The sequence below is a fragment of the Camellia sinensis genome, chromosome 10, assembly GCF_055761805.1.
Source record: "Camellia sinensis isolate YWXY chromosome 10, ASM5576180v1, whole genome shotgun sequence".
NCBI lineage: Eukaryota > Viridiplantae > Streptophyta > Magnoliopsida > Ericales > Theaceae > Camellia > Camellia sinensis.
In genome coordinates, this window is record NC_138970.1 from 90,773,454 (window position 1) to 90,795,047 (window position 21,594).

At 32.7% G+C, this 21,594-nt stretch overlaps 2 long non-coding RNA genes across 2 annotated transcripts; both read left to right on the plus strand.

Moving 5' to 3' along the window:
• The first annotated feature begins 4,958 nt into the window (after positions 1–4,958).
• On the plus strand, positions 4,959–9,624 carry LOC114279641 (uncharacterized). The gene is made up of 3 exons (XR_014343322.1): positions 4,959–5,110; positions 8,305–8,675; positions 8,771–9,624. It is a non-coding gene; the product is annotated as an uncharacterized LOC114279641 (long non-coding RNA).
• Positions 9,625–11,328: 1,704 nt separating this feature from the next.
• LOC145801206 (uncharacterized) lies at positions 11,329–19,285 on the plus strand. The gene is made up of 2 exons (XR_014342306.1): positions 11,329–12,220; positions 19,028–19,285. It is a non-coding gene; the product is annotated as an uncharacterized LOC145801206 (long non-coding RNA).
• The last annotated feature ends 2,309 nt before the right edge of the window (positions 19,286–21,594 follow it).

Sequence of the window (21,594 nt, forward strand, 5' to 3'; positions counted from 1 at the left end):
CTAATGGAATTCACTCATGAAATGTTGGCTTTTAATTTATGACATGCGAATCATCTCAAGACATGAGGTAGCACACAAAATCACATAATAATCGATTTAATCCATAGATGCACATTTAGCCGAATCTTAAGTCATAAAACATGGTTGCAAAGCATGGATATGATGACAAACAAAATATACTACATATGTACAAATAAGGAAAGTGAGTAAAAGAACAAGATAGAAAGAAGCAAGGTGGAGAATTATTACAACACTTTGAATAATCACATATCCGAATAAGGGAGGAGAGAGAGAAAAATATTACAACATAAGGAAACCTCACAAATCTCTCAAATTAAAATAAAAACAGAAGCTTTAGGTGCCTTGGAGACCATCAAAATTGTTCTGCTCATCATCGGAAGACTACACTGTTTTGTCCTAGAAACCAAAAAGATAGCCAGCCAGTCAATTAGGCCTGGCAATAACCTGTTTCGTTGCAACACCGAGAAAGAACAAATAGGAAATATGTGGGTGGCTCAACTAAACATTTCCAATTAGATTACATGAGACTTATAATATGAAATTGAAGCAAGAAGCTCAACATAATATGAAATTAGAGCAAAAAGATCAATATAAGAAAGAAAAATATAAGAAAATGAAAGAGATTAAAATTTCACCTTTCAAACAAATGATAAACTTATTGATTTCCAAACTCCCTATTGGCCACCCTCAAGTGTATGAAACTTGTTCTCAATCCTTAATTTGAAAATCCGAAATTATTGCTAGAATGATGTTTTTGGGTTGTTTAACAGCATGTGTGGGGGAGATTGATTAACTCTCTGACTTTCTCACTTCCAACAACAGCTATCATTTGTTTTGTCAGAACTCAAGAATCTCATTACAATGGTATGTCTATGGATAGTTTTTCAAAAAAAAATATGAAAGTTAGTATAATAGTGTATTGATGATAGATAATAGTGTACGAAATTTCAAAGTTCAACTCTCAATTTTGGCCAAGAATTCTCTCTTGTCATCCAAAAAGCCCCTCTATTTTATCTGCTCCATATAGACAATCGTAGAAGACTTAATGGAGATGATGGAGAGAGACAATGTTGAAGACAAAGATCATGGGGTAATAAGGATAAAACACTGGACCCTTACTTTAGCTACTCCTTTTTTGAAGAGGCAAGCTCTTTTGATAATAGAGGCTTAGAGTATATGCATTTCATGCTTGAATGGATTAAATAATGGGATAGTGGGATGTCCTACATGCACTAAGCAAGAATTCTGCCGAAACTGCTTTGTTCCTGGACAAATTAGCTGGTTGGCCAGCCAAAAAGTTCATTAGCCGGTCAAAATATTGGTCGTGGTCTGACTATTTTTGTACAAAACATGATTTTTTGACAAAATTATCATCATTTGCCCCTATTTCCACACTGTTCTTTGCTCAATTTTTTGGGAAAAATGTTTTATTTTGAAGTTTAAAAATGAACCTCGAAACACTATGGAAATAGTCAGAACAAAGCGCGGAAAGAAAATTTCGAAAAAAAGTTTTAAACAGGACTTAAACACTTGGCCAAAACAAGCTTAAGGTTAGGAAGAAAGCTCAAATTCCATCTTTCTCATTGAGGATTTTGTAAGAAACACATTCTTGTTTTTATCATTGTGTAATTAAAAAAAAGCGCACAAGCCTTAAGGCCAGTTAAAATGGAGTGTCTACATTATATCATTTTAACACATGGAAATATTTGATTTGTCCACTATATAATATTGATTTGAGATTAATTAGACACGTGACCGTATTTTTTTGTCAATACTTGTGCTATATTTTATAAATTTTTGTAGTAAGTAGCAATTCATAATTGGCTGAATTTTTGTGTATTTATACCACTAAACTCAACTCTACCAATATATATATATATAATATTCAACATATGAAATTTATTGGCTAAAATAGGAGTTAATACCAAAAAAAAAAAAAAAAAAACAAACAAACAAACAAAAAAGCTTATTTGTTACATTCTTCTTCTTTAATTTGTTTGGGTTGCTTTATTAAATAATTTAGAGTGACTAAAGGCAACTTTTTGACATTTGATAAGAATTTTTTTAATAAAATACATTTTTTAATCAATAAAATGTCGTTTAGTTTAAGTTTATTTAGAGTGATTAGAAAAGAGAAGATTGCAATATTAATCATGGGATATATATTAGAAATAATGTGTATCCCATATTTGTTTTCTTATAGGATTAGATGTATGAAAAATATCATTCTATTGAATCTAATGTTTGATTGAAATATTTTGAAGAAAGATAAACACTTAATAGACTATTTTACACTTTTTAATTGTTTACTAAGTAATAACAATACTAAATTTGTCTTTAATATATATTTTTAAAAAATAATAAATATTAAATAATGAAATTATATAAAAAAATCAATAATGAAATTAAATAAAACATCAACAAGAATTGAAAATAGAACATCCATAAAAATTTATTTTAAAAATTAAAAATAAATAAACATCGATAAAAATTAAATAAATAAATTTTATTTTATTTTTTTATTGGAATTTTTATATTTTATTTTATTTTACTAAATACATTACATAATAAAATCAAATACTTGGAGGACAAATGTTTCATTTTACAACTTAGGGGTTGTTTGGAGTATCTTAAATAAGTGCACTTTTTGACTTTTTGGACTAAAAAGTTTAGGAAAAAAATATGATTGTTTGGGATAATTTTTTAACTTTTTACGAAAAAATGTGTATTAAAAAATTATATAAATTAGTGTATAAGAAAAGATTGGATGGAATAGGCTGTAGGATAGGCTGAATTTAGGGACAGAGTCGGTAGTGTAGAGGCTGGAAAATGATTCTCTGTTTTCCGGGCATTGAACTTGAGGTGCTGTTTGGCTTGTGGGGGCTTACCCTGGGTCCCATTTTGCTAATCGAAACCGTTTAATGTGTAGAACTCGTCGAGTACTATATTCTTGTAAAAAATCACGTGGATCGGATATCGATAGCTATCTGATCAGATATCGATAGCTAGCTGATCGGATTAGTTTGTTCTCAACCATTAACTATAACACCTTCCATTTTATAAATTTTAACTGATTTGATAATATAGTTATCGATATCTGATCAATGTGATTTTTGACAGGTATATAGTACTCAACGATTTTTACACATTGAACGGTTCAAATTATTAAAAAGGGACCCGTGATGGGCCCTCACGGGCCGAACAGTACTGTGCTATTCGTACACCTAAATAAGTGCAAATTTTCCCAAATGTTACCTCCGCTGCTCTGCCGGCAGAGTTGTTTGAAAAAGAAGATTGTGTAAAATTAATTTTTTAATATTTTTTTTGGATGAATAGTGATATTTTTTAATTTTATGAGTAGCTTTTTAAATTTTTGGCTTTTTTATGGGTACCCAAACTAGGCTTTAATCTCATGAGATTTCAATCCCCCACCTAGCCCAACCCTATTTTTTTAGGGTTTGGGAAGCTTGTTTTAACCCATAAGGTCGGGATGGGCCAACATTTTGAGCTTGGTATATTAATGGGTTGGCCTTGGAATTTATACTTTCAATCCGGCCTAGCGAATGTCCATTGCTAAATCCCACAATTTCTATCCCACATTCTCCTTAGGACACAATAATCCCACATATATGGGATTCATAGTATGATGGAACTCCTAATCCAGCTTACAAATTGTCAATCAAACAATAAACTCCATGGTAAATTAGACATGAAGTCCAATCCCCCCTCCAATCCTTCTAAACAAACAACTCCTTAGTGAACTAATGATATTTGTGCCCGTGCTTAGTGATGGTTGTTGGCTTGGTAGTTGAAGAGGATGGTGGTTATTGGACTGATTCAACCTGAGTAACTTGAGTTCAGTTCGAAAGTTTTGAAGACTTAGACAATATATTTTTGAATTCAATACAAATTTTGATAGAAATTTAAAATTTTGAATTAAATCGAACAAATTTGGGTAAAGACACCAAACAATCTGAGTAATCTAAAATCCGAATTTATTTACCCAAAATCCAAATTTTGTATATAAAATATAAAAATATTACAAATATGTATAAATTATTAGTCATTGGATGATATTAAAAAATTTAGTTCGTTAGATCATATTCACTATATATATTATGAACAATGCTACGTAGCTCGAATTTGAGCTTTCCTCGAATAGCTCGAATTTCATCCGGCCGGTCATCTGATCAGTCATCTAGCAAGAAGGCTAATAGCCGTGATAGATAAGGTGACAACTACTGTAGACAAGTGTTTCACCGGTCGTCTAGATGGTTGCCCGGGCGGTCAACCAATAGAACAAATTCAGACCATTTGGGGAAGCTCGATTCAAACTACCAATCTTTATTGTTATATTATATAGGTGAAATTTCTTGTTAGTGGAAAGGTAAAAAAGTATTTTTTAAATTAGTGATATCCTTTATAAACATTAATTTTTAAAATCATAAAAAAATTCATAATTTTGTGATTAGGTTTTGATAAAAACATTAACAAGTAATTTTTCCTATTATATACACAAGCAACTTAAATTTCTTTTAGCTTGGGCCTAGCTCGAGTCAGACTTGATTAGATAACATTAAGTTGTAATTTAGGCTTGAGCCGACTTAGACAACGCCCAACTCAACTCCTATAATAAAATTATCATTTTAGTAACAATATTATATGAAAGGTAAGTGATGGTAACTTTTTGACTTCTTATTTATTTTTTGAAATTTTGAAATTTACCCTTAGAGCTCGTTTGTTTTGAAGGATAGTCCGTTGTTTGGTATGGATTTTTTGGTCCGGTCCGGATTAATAGTCCGTTGTTTGGTATGGATTTTTTGGTTCGGATTAATAATCCCTCCGGACTATTAATCCGGAATTCACTGGCTTATTGTATCCCGGGGGGGGGGGGGGCTGGGACAGAATCTATGGGATAATGTATCCCATGGGATTGGCTAGCTTTATTACATCTTTGACCCTCTCATCTTTCTTTTAGCTTTTCTCATTTTGCTTTCACTGCAGAAGCTTAATTTCACTGTAGGAGCAAGAGCTTCATTTCATCTTGAATCTTCGATTTGTTGAACCTTTGCATCCGATCTTCATTCAGGTTTGAAACTCATTCTATTTATTTTTTGCTGAGCTTCATTCTATTAATTTTCAGTAACTTCATGCTATTTATTTTCAGCAGATGTTTTCCAGATTTTTCGATCTTTTATTTATTCCAGATTTTTTTTTTCTCCAGATCTGTAACCTTTAGCTTTGTTGGTTGATTTCTTTGTTTTATTGATTTATGTATCTTTACCTTGGATCTATGCAGATGGCAAGTATAAAAAAGAGAAATCCATTCAGTTTAGATCTATAACATTTCATCTTTTTTTTTGCTTTGTTTTTTGTTACAAAGAAAATCCATGCTCTATTTTTTCCAAATCCATGCTCTGTTTTTATGGTGATTTCATTTTTTTTTTTGCTTTGTTTTTTGTTTATACAGTGGAGGTTTAGGCAAAGAATAAACAGAAACCACTCTTGAATAACTTAAGACTTCCTTAGGAAGCTCAATGTGAGGTGTATTGTTGACAGCATGAATACGTGTTGGCTAATATCAGTATAGGCATTTGGAATGAGTATGAGCTCTATGAAAAGAGGAAATGTAAACACAGTTTATATCTCCATGTAAGAACCACTGAATGCGTTTGAAATTTGATAAGATTTGGAGATTTACATGGGTGTGCATTTGTGTCTATGAACCTAAAAAATAAGATATTAGTGGAAAACTTGTTGGGCTAGTACTGATAATAAGTTTTATGATTAGAATCAGGGGATATGCATATGAGATGGATGCATCTATTGATACATGCCAAGGGATATATATATATATATATGAATAACAAGTGGTACTCCAATTTCCTTCTTTATTTTGTTTTACTTTTTTGTAAAAATGGTAAGTATAATAAAAACAAGTGGGAAGGATAATTTCAAATTCTAAAACTACATATTGCTTTCAAAATCTTTTCCTTTTTCCACTTGCTCTTTAACTTGGTTTTCCATGGTTGAAGTTCAACATATGTGACTTGTAAGACCATGTAGCTGAGGACTGATATTTTGCCACATCATGAACAAGAAGTGCTATTTTAGTTTGTCTCTGCAATGGCTTAAGAGAGAACTTGAGATACAAGGTGGTGTAACATTTCCCAGAGCTGCTATGTTAATAACTTGACAATGACACCCTTCAAAATATAATAAAATAAAATAATTAACTTCACAATGACAGCAGTAAAGGCATATTCACAGTCAAAAAGATTGAAAGGTGAAGGAATGAAGCTTATTCCCTGTCTCTTCCTTTCACTGTTTCCATTTTTAAGTAAATAAAATATATGTTTTAAAAACTAATGTTTGATCTTGAATTTGTATTGCAGATTTTGATTGCAGCTCATAATTGTAAATGTCAAAACAAACAATGTTGATTATCATCTCCACGAAAAGACCAATAATCTGAAACATTAATTTTGTTTATTTTTAAATAAAATAATCTATTTATTTTCAACCGCTTCATTCTATTTATTTTTCGATCTTGTATTTATTCTCCGATCTATTTAGTAAATTGTTTATGATTTGCCTTTATGTTTTCTCCTTTACTTAATTTATTTGTAATTTTAAATATTTTCTTCTATATAGAGATGGATCAGAATATCAATGATTTTGATGATGGCAGTAACGATGAGCTTGAATTATACGTAGTGTTGCAAGTTGTAATGCAAGAAATACATGCCTTATGCGCCGTAGCTTTTGTTGTCATTGAGATTGTCTTAAAAAGGTATTTATCTGAGTATCGCCATAACCTTATTAGAGAGCCCAATCGATTGCAAAAACAAATGGGCTATATTAACCGTCTAGTGAGAGGAAGTGACATAACATGTGTTGAACTACTCCGTATGGATCGGCGTGCTTTTATGACCTTGTGCAATATGGTTCATACGATAGGTGGGTTAGGGCATTCAAAATATGTCACTTTAGAAGAGAAGGTGGCCTTTTTCCTCTTCATCTTAGCACAACACTTGAAAATACGAAATGTTAAGTTCAATTTCTATAGGTCTGGAGAGACTGTTAGTCGGTATATCAATGATGTCTTAAAGGCTGTGTTGCGTCTGCGAGCCAATTTACTCGTCACACCAAATCCTATAACTGAAGCAAGCACCGATTCAAGGTGGAATTGCTTCCAGGTAATGGATTTGTAAAAATTTGGTAACACTGCATTACTTTTTTTTTTATTTCTTTTATTAAATCTTTTTTACCGAAAATAAAAATCATAACTGTTATAATGTCTGTTGAATTGGTTTGTTTAGAATTGTCTTGGAGCACTCAATGGCACCTATATTAAAGTTCCTGTACCTGTGGTTCATCAAGCAAGGTATAGGACAAGAAAAGGAGAAATTGCTACTAATGTTTTGGGAGTTTGCTCCCAAGACATGAGTTTCATATATGTGTTACCGGGGTGGGAAGGGTCAGCAGCCGACTCTAGGGTTTTGAGAGATGCAATCAATCGACCCAATGGCTTAAGGATCCCAAATGGTAATACAAAAGTACATAATTTTTCTTAAATTCATGAATAAAAATTTAATTTAATGCATAACATTCCACGCACAGGTTACTATTACCTAGTGGATGCGGGGTATACGAATGGGAAAGGATTCTTAGCACCTTACCGTGGTCAGCGATACCATTTGTCTGTTTGGAGAGAAGGAGCAACGCCAAATAATTACCAAGAATATTTCAGCATGAAACATGCATCAGCCAGGAATATCATAGAAAGGTCTTTTGGAATGTTGAAAATGAGATGGGCTATACTTCGCAGTGCATCATACTATCCCATTAGAACCCAAAATCGAATTATCACAGCATGTTGCTTGTTGCACAACTTCATTCGACGAGAGATGGTAGTTGACCCCCTAGAGGATGATCCAGACTTAGCGGATGCCTTACAAAATCAACCCCCAATGGGAGATGATTTTATTGAGACTGTTGAGACATCTAACGAGTGGACTGAGTTGCGGGATACATTTGCAATGCAATTGTACAACAATTGGTTAGCTAATGGAGGGGCTGGATAAAGATAGCTTTGTGTTTCTACTTTGCTTTGTTGTTAAACAATTTAAATTTGTGATGTGTCATTGCTATGTACGTTTATGAATAATTGACATTGTGGATGTTGAATTATATTTGCAATGGTTGGTATTATGATATATATGTTTGTGAGTTATTTATATTTTATGGTAATGCATATGAAATGTTCAATTATTATTGTAGGCATGGATAATGAGGTATCCAGTTCTCGTAAGAAAAAGAATGACAAGGTTGATTCATTAAAACAAAGGCGAATATGGAGCCCACGTGAAGAGGACTGTCTAATTTCAGCCTTGTTGTTCATTGTGAATGATGGAATGAAAGTTGACAATTCTTTCAAGGCAGGCTATCTTATGAAATTGGAGAATAAAATGGCGGAGTTGTTACCCGGGACAGATTTACGTGGCTCTCCCCATATCGAATCAAAGATTAAAATATGGAAGAAGCAATACAATTCTGAGTCTGGTATGCTTGCTACTAGTGGGTTTGGATGGAATCATACTGAAAAAAGAATTGACGTAGAGAGTGATAGTGTATGGAAGGCATATGTTCGGGTAAAGTTATCTCCTTTTGTTATTTACATACTATTTCATATATGTATTTTAACCTTATGTTGAAGATATTAATTGGGATTAGTTGGTCATTGTAGAGGGACAATGATGCAAAACACCTGAGGAACAAAACTTTCTGACATTTTGATGAATGGATTCAAATATTTGGCAAAGATCGAGCTACATGAGAGTTTGCTGAAGACCTTGCTGATGCAGTTGAGGCTATGAATGCTAAAGAAGATGTGTTGTTGCATGGTCTTGCAGATAATGACACTTTTCTGGAACAAATGGGATTAAATAGTCAGACTGGTGAAGCAATGGATTATTCAAACTCAACAACTCAACGACCTTCTGATAGTTCTACCAAAAAGAAAGACAAGAAAAGACCTAGAGCCAATGATGAAGTAGTTGAAGGGCTAACCATGTTTGCTGACAAGTTGGTGGATGTCTTGGGAACAACCAATGATAAGCTAGAATTCATTGGAAAAAGAATGGGGTATTCACATGATCTTGCATCTAAACGGGCATCACTAAACGATGAACTTACGAAGTTGCCAATTACTGTAGATGAAAGGTTAGATGCTTGTGAAATCATATCCCATGATGTCCAAAAGCTTGACATGTTCTTCAGCTTGACACATGATGGTAGGCTAAGGTGGGTGATGAGGTTGCTAAGTAGGCATGCTCCATAATAAACTTGTTGCATTTCATTGGAGTATTTTCTTTTTGGCCATGATTTCATATACATGGTAGGGAATGCTTTTTGTTAAGTCTATTATAAACCTGTTGATAAACTTAATTATTACTTCTTTCGTGTACAAGCACCCGTATTTTGTTAACTATAATTGGGATGCTTTTTATATATTGTTTTTGTGGTTGGCTTTGTATAATATCTTTGCTTTAGACTTCGGATCATAATAGAAATTGTGAAGTGTCCTTATTAGCTCTTTTCCTTTATGGTGTTTATATTTCTACCTGATTGAATAATTGAATAATTGAAATTGTATATATTGCCTTTATGGTGTTTATAATTGACTAATTGAAATTGAAATTGTATACATTTTATGGTGTTTAATTGAAATTGTATATATTGCCTTTCTATGGTTGGCTTCGTATTGTGTTTCCAGATTTCTGGTTATGACAAAGCAAAAAAATTCTGATAATAACATGACAAAGCAATATATAGGTTGATTTTTTTATGTAAGGGTGTTCACAAATTGTGTTTTCAGATTTTTTGCTTTGAGGTTATCATTTGATTTTTTATGATAATAAAATTGTGATTTTTTATATCAAGGATTGTGATATATATTCTTTTTATACAAAAATCTAGCTACACTAAAAATCTAGCTAGATGTTTAGTTGAACACTTGGAAAAATTGGAATGACAAGGTAGAATTAGGCATGGAGTCAATAAAATCTGTGACGCATGAAGTCAAGAACTTTGTCATGTTGTTATCACAATTGCTACCTTGTCTTGATCTACTATAATTACGCATGAAGTCAAAAAAATTTAATATTTGGTGCATTAATGGTATTAATTATACTTAATAAAGTAAAAAAAAAAAAAATTAAACATCTCAATTACAAATTAAAATAAATTTATGTAATATTTATTAATATTCTATTTATTTAATAAAAGTTATAGTAAACAAATTAAATAAAATTTATAATTCAGATTTAATATTCTTATTATTTAGTAAATAATTCAAAAGGACAAAATAGTCTTTTGAACATTTATCCTTCTCCATAATATCCCAAACAAACATGGGATTCAATAGAATAGTCCAATCCAGACATCTAATCCCATGACTAAACAAACATAGGATACAAATCTAGTCCGACCAAATAATCCAGGGACAATGTATCCCAAGACTAACAGTCTGATGGATTACAATTCTCCCTTATCCAGTCCGTCTAAACAAACGCACCCTTAGAATATAAAAGGGATAGCAATACAATTAGAATTGAGTAATATTAAGAATTATAAAAAAAATATCATAAAATATTTATAAAATTTTTTTATCTTTTAATTAATATGCGATATTTTATTATATATATAATTTAAGGGTAAAAAAATTTTATAAAATATTTTATGATTTTTTTTATTACCACTAACGTTACTCATTAGAATCATGTGGAGATGTCAGTATAACTTATCCTAAACAATAAAATGCCATAAAAAATTGTAGTTGCTCGGTCATTATTGGAAGTACATTTTGATCACATGCCATAAGCTTTCCAACATGTTCTCTAGTATTAATTTCTAGACACATATCATTTGCATTTGACTACAACCACATAAGAGAGAGAGAGAGAGAGAGAGAGAGAGAGAGAGGGGGGTCTGGGTTGGGGCAGTGGGGGACCACTGCGATGGTGGAGGACGACGCAAACAGAGGATGACACGTTGAAACCGTGTGCTGTTTTTGTTTATCTGTATGTGGTAGAACAGACAGACAGCTGGCTGTGTCTCTATCTAGCCTAGAAGTGGGTTCGATTTGATTGTGACTTTTGAAGGACTCCTCACATGTTGATTGTCATTTTCAAGCCCATCATCCTTGAACATGGCCACGGGGGTGGGGTTTGGTAGTTTTCTTTGTTGTTAGAGTACAGAATTCTATATATGTGTATGAAAATTTTTATGGAATGTGTATCATATGTTTGAGTTGTAATTTTTATGATTTTTTTAATTATGATTTATTATTATAATTTTTTTCATGGTTTAAAATTGTGATATCGGAACATGTAATGATATTGATTGCGAAGTATTAGTATACTACAATAATTTGCACTTTTGATGATCAATTTTGGCGACTAAAATTAATTTAGTCGCCAAAATTCATATCTTTGGGGACTAAAATTGGTATTGGTCGCCATTGGTTCAAAAATTTGCTACTAAAGTTTTTTAGTCACCGTAAATTATTTATTGGCGATTGAAAAACAAATTAGTAGCTAAAAAATGCCATAATAGGCGACTAATGAACATTTTAGTCGGTGTTAGTTTTGTTTTTTGGCTAATAAATTTTTTTTTAGTCGTTGTAAACTCATTTTTGCCTACTAAAAATATGTAGTCGGTAAAAATCTTGCAAAATGTTTGGTATTAATGTTTGGTGACTAATCTTTTGTCGATAAATATTTATTTTCAACGACGAAAAAAAGTTTTTAGTTGTCTTATAAAAATATTTGGCTATTAAAATAGTTTAATCGCCAAATAATTAAACATTATTTTACTTTTATCTTTGGCTATAAAAATTTTGGTAGGCAAATGTTACTTTTAGTGACTAAATTGATTTTGTTGCTAATAAAACCAAAAAATTTTGTTGGGAATATTAAATACTCCCGCGTATTTTCAGGCTATGTTTCATTTTATTTATTTATTTATTTCTCTGTATGTGTTAAATACACCAAAGGAAACACTCCAGTCTCTTGTTCTCACTCTCGTCGACAGCCCATTAGTCACCCCCTCTCATCGACTAACCATCGGCCACCGTTGCTCAGAGCCCCCGAACCACCACAGTTACACCGTCTGACACCCATTGAATTTGATTCAGGTTTCTCTCTCTCTCTCTCTCTCTTCGTCTCTCTTCATTCTTCTATTCCCTGTTTGAGTTTGATTTATGGGAAATGAGAAAATGGGTTATGATTTTTGTTCTACATTTAGGGTTTTTTTTTTTTTTTGGATGCAGAGGCTTGCAATATATCTGAAACAATTTTTATTTTGTAAACGAATCAAACCGTTGGGTTGAATCAAAAGAATTTGTCAAAGTTTTGGTTGTAAACAGGTTTGGCAATGGTTGTCTTCCCTATTCGACCCATCCCATAGATCAGAAATACGCCAACATCAGTTGAGCCATCTTGTAACCATAAGTTAATGTTCTTCAGTTCATAATGTATACCAACTGGATAGGGACAACACTTTGTTTTTGTTTGATTCAATTTATTCCCAATGTTTTGAACAATTTTCTGGTTAAACTGTGAGTCAAACCTACAGATTCAAAACAGAACAGAAAACAAAGTACAGTGAGCATGTGTTGAGTTGAAATATAGATGATCTGTAGATTTCACATGAAAATGCATTACAGAATCATGGTCTTTGATTTTGCACCATCACGACTACAATTAAGTTCATGCCATCAATATCACATTGCCTCTAAATTTAACAAGATATTCCATTTAGTCTTCTCATATTTGATCCTTCTCTTTATTTTGTTTCCTCCTCTAAACAGGAAGCTTCCCATAAGAGTTGCCTCATAAAAAAGCACCCTCACATTTTTGTTACTCAAAGTTTATGTCATGATGTAAACAGTGGATCATTGCATATGATTGCAAATATCTGTTGCATATCTGCTAAAACTAGACTTATATTATGCACATATATTCCCAATTCAGTTATGTTATATAAGTCCTATTGATTGTAATATCAATAGCAGGACCAAACCAATCCAAGTTCGCATTGTTTTGCAACTATATATGTTGTTTCCAATAAATAGGTTGGACATCATAGTCTTCATAATATACTTTACAAATTCTCATGAAGAGGTGTTAGCTATAGGTTATGTTAGGAATATTTGCAGAGTAAAGTGTGCCATAACCTACACCAAAACAGGTCAAGGTATAAACCAGTAAGCTATTTGCATAATTCCTTCTATAGTTTCAATCTCTGTCACAGGTTTTGCGAGACTTAGTTAAAAGACATTGTTCATCCATTCATTTAGCTATAATTTTTAGTATCATCTTAAGCCCTACCAAAAACATGTAACAAACATCGAAGTTTATGAGATTTTTGGAACACAAAGGCGTGCCATAACCTACACCAAATCTTTCACTAAAATTAAATTTAATAAAAATTAAAAAAAGATGAATAATTAGAGATGATTTTTTCTTTTCATCAAATTTGATAAAAATGAAAAATTGGGATAAGAGAAAAAAAAAATTAAAAGATTTTCATAAAAATTTAATAGAAAAATTAAAATAGCTCATATCAAATCCAATAAATTAGAGGAAAATATGAGTAAAGAATTGAATATCCTTGCATACAATTGAATTGGTGACATGTGTCTTATTATTTCTAGGAAATTCTATGATCCACACCCTATTTTGGGTGTGTATCATATGTTTTAGTTATTGTTAGTGATAATACCAAAAGAATTATATTTTATTGATAAATAATACAAAGAAAATGAGATACAAATAGATCAAGCAGAGACACAGATATCTCGTTTTCTTTAAAAAGATCAAGCCCATTGCGGTAGGAAGAACCCAAATATCGATACAGCAACCACTAAACTCTGACTTGTCCCCTACAAGATACAACAGCCCGACCAACTGTCATATGGTTTTGGTCATCTCTGCACAAGATGATGAACCCAAAGCTCTCCCAAGAAAAACACTATTCTTTGGCTAGTAATCTCTCAAGTGTAAAAGAGTTCGTGTAGAAATGAGTAAATGAGAGGAATGATTTATTGGCAACTAGGACCTTACAAATTACACCCAAAAATAATGACCATTAAACTAGAGAAAAGGGAGAGGACCAAAACCTCCAAAATACTAACTCACCACTAATGCCTATGACCTTCTAATAATCTCCATTCATGGACAAAACAAAAAATCACCAATAAATAAATAAAAGATATCAAAATGGTCCAACAATCCCCCGTTCATTTTAATATTAACAAGGATAATAGAGATTACTAAACAAAGATAGACTAGTATGCATCATGAAAGTGTGCTCTGCATTGAACCTTCATTAGTGAAATATCAACCTCTACTCCAGAGTCAGTAGTGGTCTCAAACTTAAACCGCGAATACTTAGGAGAAATAAAGTATTACTTCTCACGTATAATGATCCAGGTATTGACATGAGCTTTCAACAGCCAGCACATTACGACCTTGTGTTAATCCTTATTTTCATGAGCATATTTGAGAATAAACCTTGTTGTCATAGAAAACAACCTCACTTCCATGCTCACATAGGTGAAATCTGCCAAGGATATTCTTGTAATTTACACACCCCACTCAACAAGAGCTACGGAATTTCATTAAGAGTATAAAGACTTAACCCTCGAACATTACAGGAGAAATGCATTTACATCATAGGGATGGACAACAATATATTAAGGAGTGCATTTTTTACAACCACCAAATGATTCATTCTTCCCATTGAACCTAGTTCTAGAATCTCTGGTCCCTAGGTTGGGTGTCCTCATATATGGTTTATGATTTTATTGGCTTCAAACCCATCCCACTCGATGTATTCCAGACCCTATCTCTTGCCAAGGCCTTGGTTAATGGGTCTGCAAGATTATCATAAGAATTTATATAATTCACAGTTATGATGCCATTACTCAAATAGGATCTCAAATTATCGTATTTCCTTCTAATAGGTCTGGATTTACCATTATAAAAATAGTTGTTCACTCTACCAATCGCAGTAGCGCTATCACAACAAATTAACACAGGAGGAATTGGTTTTTCCCAAAAATGGGATTTCATGTAACAAATCTCTCAATCAATTCACTTCCTCACATGCTGAAGCTAACGCTATAAGCTCAGCTTCCATTGTAGAATTAACAATTATAGTCTATTTTTTAGACTTCCAACATATAGCACCACCACCCAAGGTAAAAATAAAACCCGAGGTAGAGAGAGAATCATTTGACAAAGTGCTCCAATTGGCATCACTATATCCCTCAATACCACACCATAATTTTTGATACTAGATAAATATCTCATAATTCCTCCCATGGTTAGCCAATGATCTCAACTTGGCTTGCTAGTAAACTTGCTAAGTACTCCAACAACACATGCAATGTTAGGCCTAGAATAGTCAGTAGCATATCTCAAATTACCAATCATGCTAGCATATTCCTTTTGATTAATCACTTCTTTTTCATTTGTTACAACAGATAAATGTATGCTTGCATTAAAAGGAGTAGCAACATGTTTATAGTCTAGAAAATTATATTTCTTTAAAATTTTCTCAACATAATGTGACTGATCAAGAAAAATGCCATCATTAGTCTTGGTAATTTTAATTCCCAAAATAAAATTGGTTTCACCAAGATCTCTCATATCAAAGTGGCTATTAAGCATATTTTTAGTCTTATTTATAATATGCAAATTAGAGCCAAAGATAAGTAGATCATCCACATATAGGCTAATAATCGCATGCGCATTCTCATAAGTTTTATAATATATGCACTTATCACGTTCATTATTCTTATAGCCATTCTCAAGCTCGCAGGAATCAAATTTCTTATGCCACTGTTTAGAAGCTTGTTTTAAACCATAAAGAGATTTAGTTAGCTTACACATTTTGCTTTCTTGGCCAGGCTCCACAAAGCCCTCGGGTTGGTCTATGCAAATCTCCTCAGCTAGATCTCTAATTAAAAATGATATTTTCACATCCATTTGATGAATTTTTAAATCATGAATTGCAGCCACTACTATAAACAGTCTAATGGATGTAACTCTAGTAACCAGAGAAAAGGTATCAAAGAAATCAATATCAACTATTGCCTAAAACCTTTACCAACAAGCCTCGCTTTATATTTATCTATAGCGCCATCCAGTTTAAGTTTTTTACGAAGGACCCATTTACATCCAATAGTTTTACAACTCGGAGGTAAATTCACTAGTTTTCATGCTTTATTTGAAAGTAGTGTATCCATCTCATCATTTATAGCCTCTTTCTAGAAAATAGCATCAGGTGATGATAAAGCTTCTTGCACCGTAAGAGAAATTTCTTTCACATTGTAAAGATAATAGTCAAGGCCAATTTTTTTTTTCAACTCTAGCTCGTTTACTCCTCCTTGGTTGGGTTTGAGAATTTTCTTGTTCTTGAAAAACTTGACATGAAGTAGAAGAGCTAAGCGTTGATAAAATATTTTCAGAAAATATTTGACCCCCACTATTTCTAAACTTGAAAGGAAATTTATTTTCATGAAAAATAACATCACCTTATTAAAAAATAATCAATGTGTTTGGTTTGAGTTTTCTGAATTAAGTTTTTTGAAAATTGAGTTGTTTTGTTTTGCGTGTTTATTTGTTTTTAGTGAATAATTTTAAGCATTTTTTTAAATGTATGTAAAAAGTAAAATATTTGTGAAAAAATATTTTAAAAAATTAATAAATACACAAAAATATGAAAAATATACTGAATTTTCATTTTTTTTGTATTTAGTGAATTTTTAAACATTGTTTTCACGAAAATTATACTTTGTAACTGTATTTATGTTAGGTGTCTACAAAAATAAAAAAATAAAAAAATTTGCTTATAATATTAAAAAATTCAGTAAAAACAAAAAAATATAGAAAACATAAAAGTCGAATTTTCTGAAAAGTGTTTTTAGAAAACCCAAACCAAGCAAAGTGAATATTATTTTCCATATCAAAAAATCTATAAGTTGTTGTGATAAGCCAAACCATACTATGCTTAATTATATATATGATTATGTATTTGATATGAATTTGCAAGTTTAAGTATAAGAAATATGTGAATTTGGAAAAATATCTATTGAAAGTAGGAATATCTGTTGCAATTGGAACTTTGAACTGAAATTGGGAGCCGTAGAGGTACGATAAACAAAAACTGGCTTCATATCTATGATTAGCATGATTTTTAGAGCCTTTAGGGAGATTTTGAAAAATTATGATTCGTAATGATTAAATTGGCATTTTAAAGCTAAGTCACATATATGTTGGGCTCTTGTGTTCCTTATTGTGCTTGAGAGCACTATAGTGTGAGTTAGAGAGAGAGGAAGAAGAGAAAGCTAGGGATTTGAAGGAAATCAAGGGAAAAACCACAGATTTGAACTATGGTATGGAAAATCACTCACAAATTTTGATTCTAACTCATCTTTGTCAAGAAATCAAGAAGAGATTAGAGGTTTGAGCTAAGGTTTTGAGTTGTATAGTGGTTTGAGCTTAAGGCATGAGATTGAACCCTAATCTCCCCATCTTTGTTGATTTAAGTCCACTCTTGTGATTGACCCATGAAACAAACCTTAGATGATCTATGGAAAGAAGTGTTGTTATAAGATTATTCATGGTTTATATACTTTGAATTTGTTTATATATTGTATGAATATGGAAAGAAGATGAGACCATGGAATTATTGTTGATGCAAGATTGATAAGTTTAATGTATAATTACACTTGTATCATGGTTAGATATCATGTTTTTGAGTTGTTTTTGCATGAATTTGAGCTTCGAAATGAATTAGAAGGTTTGGCATTTTTGGCCATTTTCGAACTATCTGAGTTTGCCTAAACCGCACAAGCAGCCACGGGCACCGCACGAGCGGAACATGAAGAAAAAAAGAAGTTTTGATTCTGTTCCTTGGGCGCTCGAGGGGCCGGTTTTTCCGCTCGAGCGGATTTGGGCCGCATGAGCGGTGAAGACTCCCGCATGTGCAGAACCCCTGTTTCAGGTCAACTTCAAATAGGCATATCTCCTTCATCCGGACATCGTTTTAAGCGATTCTTGAGCCTAAATTCAAGCTCTCGAAGTCTAGCTTCTAATGGTGGTGGTCTCACACCCAAATTATAAGTACAAAAATAGATATGCTCAAATTTGTGAAGGCTGCTTATTTTCTTTTCACTGTTTCATGTCATTTCTTACCCTACCTTAGTTTCCTTTTGCTTCTTGCTATTTCCTTAAATCTTAAATAAGTAAACATGATATGTTCAATGAAAAACATATGAAATTATTGTAGGAACATTAATTTAAGTCATGAACATTTAGGGCTGTTTAAATTACATCTTTGGAACATGCTTTGTACATGGTTCACATGTAGAGAAGATTAGCATTGAACTCTTGAGAGAAACTAAAGAAAAGTGTACAAATTGAAACAAATGATTTATCGAATGTGTGTGTGACATGTTTTGTATATATCGGGTGCTGGAGGCAACGCCGCAAGACCAAATGCACTGTGAGTAGTAATATAGTACACTTGTACCCTTCATTGTGTATCTTGAACCATGAATGGTGATTGATGTCAACATTATGAATTGATTGGAAATGATGAAAATTCATTGATATTATATGACATGTGCTAAATGATTGAGCCTGAGGCCGTTTTGATATATGATTGGGCCCGAGGTCATTTTGTTATATATTGGGCCTGAGGCCGTTTTGATATATGATTGGGCATGAGGCCGTTTTGTTATATATTGGGCCTGAGGCCGTTTTGATAGATGATTGGGCCCGAGGCCATTTTGAAGCATGATTGGGCCTAAGGCCATTTGTTTTATACAATTTTGAGTATTGTGAGAATCTTATGACTATCTATTTACAATGTTTTATTATATTGTTACTCATTGAGCTTTGCTCACCCAATTTTATGAATGTACATGTAGGTAATCCCTAGCAGGGAGCACAAACCTAGAGTTAGCTGCAGGAGGCATCCTTTTTGAGACCCAATTGAGTCATGTCTCTGTGATGGAGTTTTGTCTTGACCCACTTTATACGTTGACTTTACCTTGTTTGGTTAATGTGGCCTTGGGTTTGTAAACGTTGTGCACAATTTCCTTTGATACTTTTATTCTTTTGCATGGGCATGTAAATGACGTGGTTGTGTTACATTTTGCTCATATTAGTATAGCTCAATGGACTCATTCTTTTGTTGTATACTTCCGCTTTTGGCCCCATTACTATAATTACTCTATATGGTTATTTGAGGTCAAAGGTAATCAAATGATTACCGGCCGGTTATGACCCAAACTTTTAGGGGCGAGTTCGGGTCATGACAGTTGTACTATGCAACACATACCCAACAAAAGCACAAGTGGTTGCTCGTTCAGCCAATTTAGGTCGTTTAGGATCTACAAGCCTCACAAAAGCTAAACAGCCCCAAACCCACAAATAACCTAGATTTGGTTTATGCCTCCTCCACAACTCATAAGGTACAATTTTAGTCTTTTTGTGTGGCACTCTATTTATCACATTGCAAGCTGTCAAAATAGCCCGCCCCAAAGATTTGAGGGAGCACCTGAATCAATAAGCATAGCATTTGTCAAGTCAATTAACATTCTATTCTTCCTTTTAGCTATGCCATTAGATAAAGGTGAATATGATGGAGTAGTCTCATGAATAATTCCCAATGACAAAACAAAAGAGTTAAATCCAAGAGATTCATACTCTCAGCCTTTATCACTTTTAATTCTCTTAACCCTTTTACTAAATTGATTTTCCAATTCAAGAAGGAATTCGGAATTCTTAAATTTCTCAAAAGCATCATTTTTATTTTTTTTTAATAAATATACATTTGTATATTTTGAAAAATCATCACAAAAACAAAGTGATAAAATATCGGTCATCACCACAAGTTAAAATTCCTTCAAACTCACACGAATCTGTATGAAATAATTCTAGCAATTCGGTATTTTTCTCAACACTTTTATGTGGCCTCTTGGTAATTTTTGCTTTACTACAAACTTCACATTTCTCAAATTTTTTTTTTTGTCTATTTAGGAATTAATCCTAAACTACTCGTGATTCTCATATATTTATTGTTGATATAACACAAACGAGCATGCCAAAAATTAATAGAAGATAGCATATAAACCGAATTGGTAGATGGTTTATTAATCTTAACATTTAGTTTGAACATCTCATCACAAGCATAACCCTTACCCACAAAAATACACTTCTTGGTAATCATATATTGATCAGATTCCATAGTTTGATTAAAGCCAGCCTTATTTAACAAATAACTTGACATTAAATTCTTCATCTTTTAAAGTAAGCACACATCCAGAGGTGAACTTAAGGTCAACCTCACCACTTCCAAGTATCTTGGTTTGACTAGAGTCAGCAAGCATAATTTCTTTCTCATCATTAAAGGGAGTATACACCTTGAACCAAGCTTTATCTTAAAATCCATGTCTATTAGCACTAGAATCTATCCACCAATCGTCCACATAATTAACCATGCAAATGTCTATAATCATCGCCATAAATGGCTCCTCGATAATGTTAGCCTTTGGGGCAGGAGCACGTTTTCAGAATTTGCAAGTTCGAGTAATATGCCCACTTTTGCCACAGACAAAGCATGTAAAATTTTGTGGAGGTGGTGGACCTTGGTTCTTATTTGGATTAATCCATTTATTGTGAGGTTTACCATAATTCTTCACATTCTTTTTATAAGGCTTCAAATAAGCATTCTTGGAATTTTGACCTTTGGGTAAGTTATTATTTTCTGAAACAATATTTTATCTTTGTGGTGGAATTCGCATTACCCTATTGTGTTATCAATGCATCTTGGCATTTAGCCTCCTCTTCGACTTGGATGCGAGTGATTAACGCCTCTAAGGAAGTCTCATTTTGTTTGTGGTGCATGCTCTTTTGGAATTCTCTCCAAGATGGCAGTAACTTGTCAACAAGTCCTCATCATTCATCTCTTCGGTTGAGATTTGTTTGGGTTCTTCTTGGTAAGAATATAAGCAACTTTCAAAATACTGAAGTAAAAAAGAACTTTTCCTTTCCACCTCTTAAAATGAACTCCCTTGAACTTGAAAGCCTTGTTGAGATTTCGTCATTGGCTTTTTTTGGCACTTGTTCCATTTTGTTCTCCTTAAAATTGTTGGTGACAATACCAGAAGAAATATATTTTATTGATAAATAATGCAAAGAAAATGAGACACAAATAGATCAACTTCTGGAGGATGTTCTCATTTCCGCAAGTGTTGTTCTTGTCCCTTTTTTTTAAAAATATTTATTGCTATAATATTTGCAAATGTAATAATTAGGTAATTATTCATTTGGTGATGTAAAGATTAGTTGATTAGGCCATTCAGACCCTCTTGTTTGTAACATTTGATGTATGTCTTCCAACCCCCATTTATTTCTTTCTTTTATATACATGTTTATCATCGTTGTTTATAGTATCATATTTTTGTTTCTATCATTCCCATGCCTCGTATCC